Source organism: Salvia hispanica, chromosome 1, assembly GCF_029641045.1.
Source record: "Salvia hispanica isolate PSC_SH4W2 chromosome 1, Shi_PSC_v1, whole genome shotgun sequence".
NCBI lineage: Eukaryota > Viridiplantae > Streptophyta > Magnoliopsida > Lamiales > Lamiaceae > Salvia > Salvia hispanica.
Window position 1 is genome coordinate 2,751,520 of NC_142692.1, and position 11,526 is coordinate 2,763,045.

The window sequence follows — 11,526 nt, forward strand, 5'->3', positions numbered from 1 at the left end:
TGACAGAAACAGATATATTATTGCAATTCATCCTGAACAGTACAGAACAGCAAGAACACCTTCAATCATAACACACAATTGATAAACTACAAACAGTTTGCCACACTTATTTCTTGTTCTTGACACAAATCTTCAATAGCTGCTCAGCTACTTCATTCAACTCTTCTTCTTCCTTCTCTCTCAACGTCTCACTCAATCTCCGAGCTCTGCTCCTCAGACCTTCATACAGCGCATTCTTCTCCACCATCACCTTATTGATTGCATTGGCGACCTCCTCTCCCGCATACACTCCATTTTCATGATCCTTTTCGACAACCAAACCAACACCGAGCTCCGCCATTAATTGAGCATTGAAAGGCTGGTCAACTTTCATGGGCGTGGCTATAACCGGGACCCCAAAATACATGCTCTCTGTCATTGAACTCCTTCCACAATGACTCACAAAACCACCTATACTCGGATGGCCTAAAATCTTCTTCTGTGGCGCCCAGCCAGTCACAACCAACCCTCTGTCCTTCATTGTTTCGAGAAACCCTGCAGGCAGTTCTTCTTCAATCAATCTGATGCCCGTGCCCGCCTCCTCAGCAGGATATCTGATCACCCACAGAAAGTTAACATCACAAAGCTGCAGCCCTTTTGCTATTTCTGCAATCTGCTTCTTGGATAAAAAGCATTCACTGCCAAAGGAGATGTATATGGTAGAATCAAGATTCTTCCCATTTAGCCATTTCATGATCTCGATATCCTCGTGCCTGTTAGGATCAGCAACGATTAAGGGGCCAGTGCATACTATCTCCTTTTTGCTCAAAGCAGAGAGATAGTCTGCATACTTCTTTTCAACATGCCTTGAGCTCCTTGACAAGACTATGTCTGTTGATCTTGTCAAATTTCCGAATAAAAAATCATCATCTGCGTCCTTCAAATTTTCTGCGACAAGAGCTACCTGCCTGAGCACATATTCATCCGGCTGACTTATAGCTGGAAATGGGAAGGAGGCGCTACTACCTACTGTATATAAATGGTGGAGGTAAGACAACACCGTTGCTCCAGGGGTCGAGAAGTGTACACAGGGTACACCTTTGGATGACGCGATCTTGGGCGCCCATGGTTGGTATACGTCGAATAAGACAAGATCCGGCTTTAGAGAATCCATGATATCTGAGAAGCTAGAGCTTGATTCTTGAAAGGTTTTCATAAGGGTTGGGATAAGATGGGAGGGGAGATTCCTGGGGGAGTGGAGGTGGGGAGGGAGATGAGGAAGAGATGGCATGTGCAGCTCTACTAGTTCAACTGATGCAGCAGCAGCATCTTCGGGCGAGATGCTGGATTTGATTGAATCAAGGTTGACAGCGGTCGAGCATAGGTGCATGGTGAAGTGGTGTGTTTTTGAGAGGCGTTTGGCGAGTTCGAGGTATGTGAATATGTGTCCATGACCTAACCATGGGAACATGAGGACTTTGAAGCTTTCTTGTTTCTCTCTCTCCATGGCTACAAGTGAATGAAAGCTCTCATCACAAATTACTAAAAATTGAAAAACTTGCTTTGGCCACTAGCAAGATGATAAAATTTTGAGGAAATTTATTTTAATCAAGGACTTAAGAAGTTTTAATGTGAAATTAATAAAATAGTATTTTTTTAAAATGATTGGAAGAGAATAAATAGAATTGAAAAAGAAAAAAAATGATAGATCATATTATCAAAAATGCAAATAGATTAATTTTTATGAACAAATTAAATTAAAATAAAAAATATTTACTACTCCCTCCGTCCCGGCTAAGATGACACATTGCTTAGCCGGCACGGGATTTTTGGAGTTATTGGTTAAAGTGTTTAATTGGAGAGAGAAGGTGGGCGTGAGTATTAAAGTAGAGAGATAAAGAAAGATGAATATTTTAATAGGAGTGAGAAAAAGTGGTTGAGTGTATTAATTGGAGAGAGAAAGTTACCAAAGAAAAGGAAATGTATCATCTTACTTGGACAAACTAAAAAGTAAAACGTGTCATCTTGAGCGGGACGGAGGGAGTAGTTGTGTACAAAAGGATTTAGACCGACAAACACAGTCTTTTAAATATAAGGCACTAAGTAATTATGAATCGCTTCATTGCTGAAATTCTTTTTATTAAGGAAAACAAAAATGAAAGTTCATTGTCTGATGGAGATGAAACCACAATACTAAAATAATGAAGATGAAGATGAAGGTTCATGAAGATAAAACCTAAATATTAGAATAATGAAGATGAATGGCGATGAATGCCCAAAATTAAATTTCACAGAGTAATTCAAACCTATACGAAAATTCTACTAAGCAAACTTTCAGCTTAAATACTTGAATTAGAAATAGTAATGAGTAGAGAAACGAATTAGAGAGATATACCGCAGAAAAATGGTCGGCGGCGACTGAATTCGGCGGCGGAATGGAGGGAAGGAGAATTTGTCGTTTCTTTTTTGAGTGAAAGTGATTAAGATTTATTCAAAACTTTTCGTAACATCATATGTCAATCGAGTAGACTTTTCTTTTCCGTAGGTTATTTAACCAACGATTTTCGCAACATCATATTACGAAACCAAACCTCATTTATGATGATGTCTCTCAACAAATGTCTAGATCTTCCGCAAGTCTCAGCCATTCATTTCGTTTCTAAATTTATGATGAATATCTACCTACGGAAAAAAAGGACATACCTCTTTCATTACTGACTGATACGAGATATCTTCATATCTCTATTAATTTGTTTATCAATTATTTCTCATATCTTTCCATATATGCTTATGATTATGTTCTTATTATCTAAGTCAGGTATTTAGCATTATAAATAGGGACTTTGTTATTCCTTTCCATCATTCAAGAAATATCAAATTATCTTATTTTTCGTTTATCTTATCATTCTGGGTTTGATCGACCGGCAAAGCTCCGGCGACTACCTTCTATTCCATAATTTGACGCCGGATTGATCGACGGGCAAAAGCTCCCGCGACGTTCGACGCGATTATTCGAGTTAAGGAACTTCATCCTTAACACTGACTTTGTATTTTGATAAAGTTATTAACGTTTGCAGCTCGTAGAGAAGAACTCTGTCGGTGACTGTTACGAGTCTAGTGTCCTAAGAAATCCAAATTATTTAGTTATATTACGATTCATCATATCTTTCTCATATTTATTTAGATTTCTTGCTCAATAAGTTAGAGTAGTAGTATTAGAGTATTATAGAAAGGAGATATTGTTATCATTTTAATCAATCAATGAATATATTATTTTCCTAACCAAAAGGTGCAATCTGAATATATTCGTTCTTTCTTTGTTGCTGATCAGAAAACGTCTGTGAAACAACAAATCGTATCAAACGCGTTCGGTGTCAGAATGACTTGAAATTCGCACGTGCAAATTTCAAGACATTTTGACACAGAACTATTTCAGCCCGTTTTCATCGTTGTCGGCGTTCACTGTTGTAACTACATCATAAAGTGAAGAGATATACTCCCTTCGTCCCATAACAGATGACACACTTAGCTAATGACACGGGAGTTTAGGAGGTGTTGTTATGTGTGTTAAGTGGAGAGAAAATAATATATTTATATTAATGTGAGAGTAAACTTTTTTCGAAAAAGAAAATGTAACATCTTTTATGGGACAAACTAAAACGGAAAGTGTGACTTCTATTATAGGATAAAGGGACTAGTAATTACCAAATCTTTATAGCAAACCTCCAAATCCTTATCACTATGCCTATAATTGCCTTTAAGAGTGTGTGTGGATATTGATAGGGGGTAGGGGATTGTTGGAATATTAAAATGTAAACTTGATTTTGTAAAATATCTAGATATTATAGAATTATCTAGAATTGAGGGTGAAAATATTTAGATATTTTAGTAGAATTAACTAGAAAGAATTCTCTAGAATATTGATATTTAGAGTATAAAATAATTAAGTAGGAGAATATCTATCTAGATATTTAAAGTAGAATTCCCTAGAATGTTAGGAAAATATCAAGGTTTTTATGGAGAAAAAATCTAGATATAAAATATTAATGAATCTAATAGAGAATTCTAGAATATGAGATATATGCCTATAAATATGTGGGAGTTGTATATTTTGTACAAGTTGAACAAATTGAGAACTTGAGAAAGTTTGAGAAATAAAAGTGTTCCTTTGTTTACCCACATCACCAACCTCTCCTAAATCATTTTCCACATATTCCACCCATTCTCCTATCAAATATTTTCCCCAAACTAAATTACTTTTCAACATATATCTTCAACTATTTGAGATAACTCATAATCATACATATGTTTTGTTTGTTGTGACAAATTACAAAACCTTGCTAGATTTTTGAGTATCTCCCATGTTGCAACAACTTTTCAAACAACTTGTAATATGGTAAAAACCGTTTGTATGGTTGTAAGAATAAGCAGCACTGCACCAACAAGAACATAAATAACGGCCCAAGGGCTATTAAAATATTTACGCTTCAAACTAGCTCTCCACTCATTCATGTGTTTTGCGCAGTGCTTTTGCACATCCTCAAACATCTCGCCATAGACGAAGCTATCCCCGGGTTCAGCCACTGAGTCATCTAGTTTGTTCACCATCTCCGCAACAACACGTGCATCCCCCAACCAGTTGTTAATAATCCTTTATGAGATAGTTTCTCCACATCCACGGAGGAATCAAGAATGCAGTCTAGGAAGTGGACATAATCTGTCACAGAAGTGTGCTGAAAGTATTGCTCGTATGTGACGAGGTTCCGGAGGAACGACTCCGTCCTGTCCACAATGGTCAGTGGCGGTATCGTCATCACCCATTCTTTGAACCCCACGTTTAACAATGTCCCTCCTTCTGATCTGATCTCAAACTTGACATTAGCCTCTTCAAGCCTCGTTGCGCTATCGATGAACCTTACCCTTCCTCTGCCCGGGCGTGAGGGATGACGAAACCAATTGAGATGGATGAAGTCGAGCTGATGTTTTACCTGAAAAATATACTATGAACTAGATTAAATTAATTAATTCAGGTTTAATTAAGGTTGGACTCTAATTAAATGATATGACAGAAATTTCTAACGTCACCTGGCGAGGATATATGGGCATCACGGGCATCAATGGACAACATCTTCCAGTGAAAGGGTGTTAGGTTTGGTATACTGAAAAGCATGTTTCGAGCAAGTTTCGCTCGAATAGAATCTTGCTTGTATACGTAAAACTCTATAATCCACTTTTAACCTGATTCAGTATTATTCGAGCAGCCTCGCACGAATAGAATCACTATTATTATTACATTGTGTTTGCTTGTGCATATGTTTTATAAACATTTAAATGCATAAGAAGTAAACAAAGTCTAAGTCTTTTGCTTAGTAGACCGGTTGTGGGCGTCGTCCACTTTAAGGTAACACGGTCAGATCTATGCAATGCTTTTTGCAAAAGAAAAAGAAGAATTTCACAACCTAGATAGGCTTTGGCTACCTATCGTGAAAGGTTGCAATGTCAGTCCGCATATTTCTAAGCCTTACTGAAATAAGATGACATTGGTGTGGTATAGCACTGAACGGATCTAACAGCAAGACGTGTCTTTATGCTATCTACTGAAAGACTAGGTCTTGATAAAATGTTATTTCTTAATCTACATATGTTAGCATTGAGCATACGGTATTGATTATGCACTACTTTGACTTATCAAATGGTGCGGGTTTTTCGCAACCCAATAATCCTGATATATTGGGTAGTGGTGATTAATATCTAGCGGTGCTAGGATTGCTATTATGTTGAAACGTGCACGAGGTGAGTCTCGTTTGATAATGTCCTCAAGAGGAGCTCGAACAAGGTTTTATTATTCGGAAAACTGGCCAGTTGGAGTTTTATTACTCTATGAATAATAAATAAATGCTTCTTGCTAAGTCCACTCTTGGAATTAATAAGATGTTAATTAATTAAGTCCATAGCAGACATTAATTAATTAATGGACATTTATATCTTAAGCGCGGGAAATAAATAATAAAAGTGGAAACCCGGATTACTTGTAATTTCGGATTTGGATGGGGAGAGTTCAATATTACTTCTGTAGTGGCTGCTCGTAATATTCCAATATAAGCTTGTATTAAATTGTGGGTTCAATTTAATTAGTAAAAAGCTAATTGGGCGAGCCCATATCCAAAACCTTCCATAGATCCCTGTCTGGGCCCATAAGGAACTTAATATAAATAGGAGAATAAATGAGACAGAAAAATCACAATTTCATTATTTGTAATTTTCGAAAATTTCAGCTCCCCAGCTGTAGGAATTTTCGAATTCCACTCTTTTTCCCAAAAGGATTTCTTCTGTCTTCTTTATTCGAGTCCTAGTATTTTGATAAGATCAGCCCACCCTGATATCGAGATACCGTTCGGAAACCAGAGAGAAGATCCGTGGTCTAGTATTGAAGATCATCACGTGGAGAAGGCGCGAGCAATCGTCGATTCTTTGGAGAATCAAAATCGGTAACTCTAAACCGTAGAATTCATGTTTTAGGATTTACTTTCTATAAGCATGAATTATTTGCGTTCTAGCATGCAATTATATGTTTAACATGTGAATTGATTAATTGCATAATCGGTCAAATAGATCCGTGTCTGATTTATTTGTTTTGTACAAGTCTTCCGCTGTGCAAGGGGTACCAAACCCCAGTAATTAATTGATGGGGTTTGGTGCCCCTTGCACAGCGGAAGACTTGTACAAAACAAATAAATCAGACGTAGGATCTATTTGGCCGATTATGCGATTAATCAATTCACATGTTAAACAGATAATTGCATGCTAGAACGCAAATAATTCATGCTCAAAGAAAGTAAATCCTAAAACATGAATTCTACGGTTTAGAGTTACCGATTTTGATTCTCCAAAGAATCGTCGATTGCTCGCGCCTTCTCCACGTGATGATCTTCAATACTAGACCACCGATCTTCTCTCTGGTTCCCGAACTGTATCTCGATATCAGGGTGGGCTGATCTTATCAAAATACTAGGACTTGAATAAAGAAGACAGAAGAAATCTTTTTGGAAAAAGGAGTAGAAATCGAAATCTCCTTCAGCTGGTGGGGGCCAAAAATTTTGAAAATTTCAAGTATGAAAATTGTGATTATTCTGTCTCCTTTATTCTCCTATTTATATTAAGTTCCTTTTGGGCCCAGACAGGGATCTATGGAAGGTTTTGGATATGGGCTCATCCAATTTACTTTTTCCTAATTAAATTGAACCCACAATTTAATATAAGTTATAATTGGAATATTACGAGCAGCCACTATAGAAGTAATATTGAACTCTCCCCATCCAAATCCGAAATTACAAGTAATCCGGGTTTCCACTTTGTTTATTATTTATTTCCCGCGCTTAAGATATAAATATCCATTAATTAATTAATGTCTGCTATGGACTTAATTAATTAATATCTTATTAATTCCAAGAGTGGACTTAGCAAGAAACATTTATTTATTATTCATAGAGTAATAAAACTCCAACTAGCCAGTTTTCCGAATAATAAAACCTTGTTCGAGCACCTCTTGAGGACATTATCAAACGAGACTCACCTCGTGCACGTTTCAACATAATAGCAATCCTAGCACCGCTAGATATAAATCACCACTACCCAATATATCAGGATTATTGGGTTGCGAAAAACCCGCACCATTTGATAAGTCAAAGTAGTGCATAATCAATACCGTATGCTCAATGCTAACATATGTAGATTAAGAAATAACATTTTATCAAGACCTAGTCTTTCAGTAGATAGCATAAAGACACGTCTTGCTGTTAGATCCGTTCAGTGCTATACCACACCAATGTCATCTTATTTCAGTAAGGCTTAGAAATATGCGGACTGCATTGCAACCTTTCACGATAGGTAGCCAAAGCCTATCTAGGTTGTGAAATTCTTCTTTTTCTTTTGCAAAGCATTGCATAGATCTGACCATGTTACCTTAAAGTGGACGACGCCCACAACCGGTCTACTAAGCAAAAGACTTAGACTTTGTTTACTTCTTATGCATTTAAATGTTTATAAAACATCTTATAAATGCACAAGCAAACACAATGTAATAATAATAGTGATTCTATTCATGCGAGACTGCTCGAATAATACTGAATCAGGTTAAAAGTGGATTATAGAGTTTTACGTATACAAGCAAGATTCTATTCGAGCGTAACTTGCTCGAAACATGCTTTTCAGTATACCAAACCTAACAATCTCCCACTTATACTCAAAACATGCTTTCGAGTATACCCACTGCCAAAAACTCTCCCACTTATACACAAAGCAGGTATTGATACTAGATATATCGAACTACCATTCATTTCACTAAGTGAAAGAAAAAATCTGCTTGGTAGTTCTCTGATTATATCTTTTTCACCATAATATCTTTGCTGCGCACTTGATAATTAATTAATTTTATCCCCATATGTGATTGCTTAGCTTAATAAACTCGTGTGTCCCTTGAGTTAGCCTTCAGTAGAGTAATCAAAATATAATACTCATAGGAATACTCAAACTTACGATTAAAGCTATTAGGAAGATATTCCTAAGGTAAACACATATTCAGAGGATGACTTACTCGATCACTGATTAGTCATAAAACTAAGAAAGTGTAACCCCAAGGACATTACATGAATGACCAGTAATCTAGAATATAGTTACTAGTCTTTCTCAAGCACTAGAGTATATTCATTACCTCAATCAAAATCCTTTGCCATGGTTAATATGATATATACTTGCAATGCATAAGCACAACTAATATCAAACTTAGTACACATTATAGCATACATGAGACAACTATCTCCGAAACTAGTCTCATTATTCTTAATCTCACTAAGCGTCAAACGACACTTGACTAGAGAAAAGACAATTCCATCTTGAGAGGTATAAACCTTTTCATGGAATTCCTAATGCTTAAATGTTCCAAGCAATGTGTAGATATAGGATTCCTAAGAGAATCTCAACATTCTTTCTAGCGATCTTAAAAGGACTTAGATGCTAAGAATGTAATTAGCTTCTCTTAAATCATTTATCTTAAACTGGGTAGACAACCAGTTTCCTACGCTAGATGCCAATCTTAGTTGTTTGCAACTTTTGTAGATTTCATCATCGTAGAGTACCAATAATACCATATGTAATGCACTTTCAACTTCTTTGTGCTTACAACACTGTTAAGGACACAAGTCAAATTCTAAATATTTGACAATTTTGATAAAACACATATACTTAGATTTAGATGCTTTCCTAAGACCACGAAGGTCTATATAAGCTTCCAATCATGCGTTTCTTGCCCTTAATTACATATCCCATTAGAATGTTCTAGTAGATGATTTCCTCAAGACTTCTATTTATAGAAGGCTGTCTTGACAATCATAATACATACATTCTAATTTATGTAAGTTCTAATAGACAATAGGATCAAATAAATCCTGGCACAACGATAGCGAGAAGATAATTCTCTTTGGGCATAACCCATTGTCATTGTCTAGCCTTTTGAGATCCATATTTACACTTGCAAATATACTAGCTCCCACTGAATGACACAACCTATAGGTAGTTTTGCAAGTCTTGTAAAACATGTTGTCTATCTTAGATTGTAATTTGGAATCTATCACCTTTTCAAGGATGAATATGTTAGGATTGGTATACTGAAAAGCATATTTCGAGCATGTTGCACGGATAGAATTGCTTGTATACAATAAATTCTACAATCCACTTTTAACCCAAGGCGAGAAGTAATTTTATCGCATTGATGTTTGCTTGTGCATTTGTAAGATGTTTCTCAAACATTTAAATGTATAAGAAGCAAACAAGTCTAATTTTTCTACATAGTAGACTGGTCATGAACGATGTTCACAGAAGGTGACGCAATCGGTCCTTTGTAGAAGAGAAATAGAATTTCACAACCTAGATAGGCTTTGGCTACCTATCGTGAAAGGTTGCAGTGTCAGTCCGCATGTTTCCTTACCTTAGGAAATAAACGACACGGCGTGGTATAGCACTGAAGGATCTAACTGTTGAGATATGTCTTTCTTGCTATTTACTGAAAGACGAGGTCTCGGTGATTGTTATTTCTTAATCATTGTTGATATAACATTGAGCATACGATATTGATTACGCACTACTTTGATTTATCAAATGGTGCGGATTTTTCGCAATCCAAGAATCCTGATATCTTGGGTAGTGGTGATCAATGTCTAGAGGTGCTAGTATTGTTATTGCAATGAATCGTGTGCTGGGTGAGTCCAGTTTGATAATATCCTCAAGAGGTGTTCGAAAAAGGTTTTATTATTCAGAAACCCGGCCGGTTGGAATTTATTCCAGAATAATAAATAAAGATTTTGAACTAGACAACTCTTGAAAAAAGATATTAATTAATTAAAGTCAAATAGCAGACTTAAATTAATTAATGGATATTTATATCTTAAACACGGGAAATAATAAATTAAAGAGGTAAAGCCCGGATTACTCGTAATTTGGGATTGGATGGGCAGTCAATATTATTATACTATAGTGGATGATAATAATATTCTGTTTGGACTTGTATTAAATTGAGGCTCAATTTAATTAGTAAAAGTCCAACAGGTTTGGCCCAAGTCCAACCTCCATGGATCCCTAATCTGGCCCATCATAACTCAATATAAAAGGAGATTAGAAAGGAGACCTAATGCAATTTTAATCATTAAAATTCGCGCCCCCCCTCTTCTAGGGAGTGGACGAAAATTTTCAGTTTCACGGAACTGAAGTTCAGTCTTCTTTCTAGTCAAGTCCTTTTGATTCTGACAAGCTTTGCCCACCCAAAGGTCATAATCTGAGTTCGGGATACAGATTAGAAGGTTCGTGGTTGAGTACGAAGATCATCACGTGGAGAAGGCGCAAGCAATCACGATTCTTTGGAGAATCAGATCGGTAATTCTAAACCGTAGGAAATTCATGAATTAGGGTTCTTATTCCTTGTTCGTGAATTATATGTTTTCTTGTATGCAATTTTGATTGTTTAACATGTGGTTAATTGATCCCATAATCAGTCAAATAGATCTGGATGCATGATTTATTTGTTTATGCATGACTTCCGCTGTGCAAGGGGCACCAAACCCCAGCAATTGGTATCAGAGCCAATTTTTGGCTCTGATTATGTGGATTGATTTCATGTTATATGAATTGCTTGAATGTATAAGTTTCTTCGTTGTGTTGTTGTCTATATCGTTTTGATATTGATAAATGCGATGAACACGAAGAAGGTTTTGAGCGGCTCATGCCATTTTGTTCGGCTAGGGTTTTTGACCAATTCTCAAATAATAAGCGCCGTGTTAATTACGTTGGTTAATTATTTGTTTGCGTTTTTATGTGTGACAAGTATAACTTGGATTCCATTAATTCCAGTTAAGTTTTTAATCATTACGTGTATATATTATGTTTTGATTAACAAATATTCTTTGTTGGTAATCATTACATTGCCGTAAGATATGATTAATCGTTGTCCATATATGTATGTGATTCTGTTACGAACTCTACAGCAACACCGGCCGAGAT

At 36.3% G+C, this 11,526-nt stretch overlaps 1 pseudogene across 1 annotated transcript; it reads right to left on the bottom strand.

Annotated features, from left to right (window-relative positions):
* On the bottom strand, window positions 1-2,609 carry LOC125219991 (mogroside IIIx synthase pseudogene; annotated as a pseudogene). Its single transcript, XR_016136443.1, has 3 exons — window positions 2,587-2,609; window positions 2,375-2,480; window positions 1-1,488 (listed from the first exon to the last, which is right to left on the bottom strand). The product of XR_016136443.1 is annotated as a mogroside IIIx synthase pseudogene (transcript).
* Window positions 2,610-11,526: the final 8,917 nt, after the last annotated feature.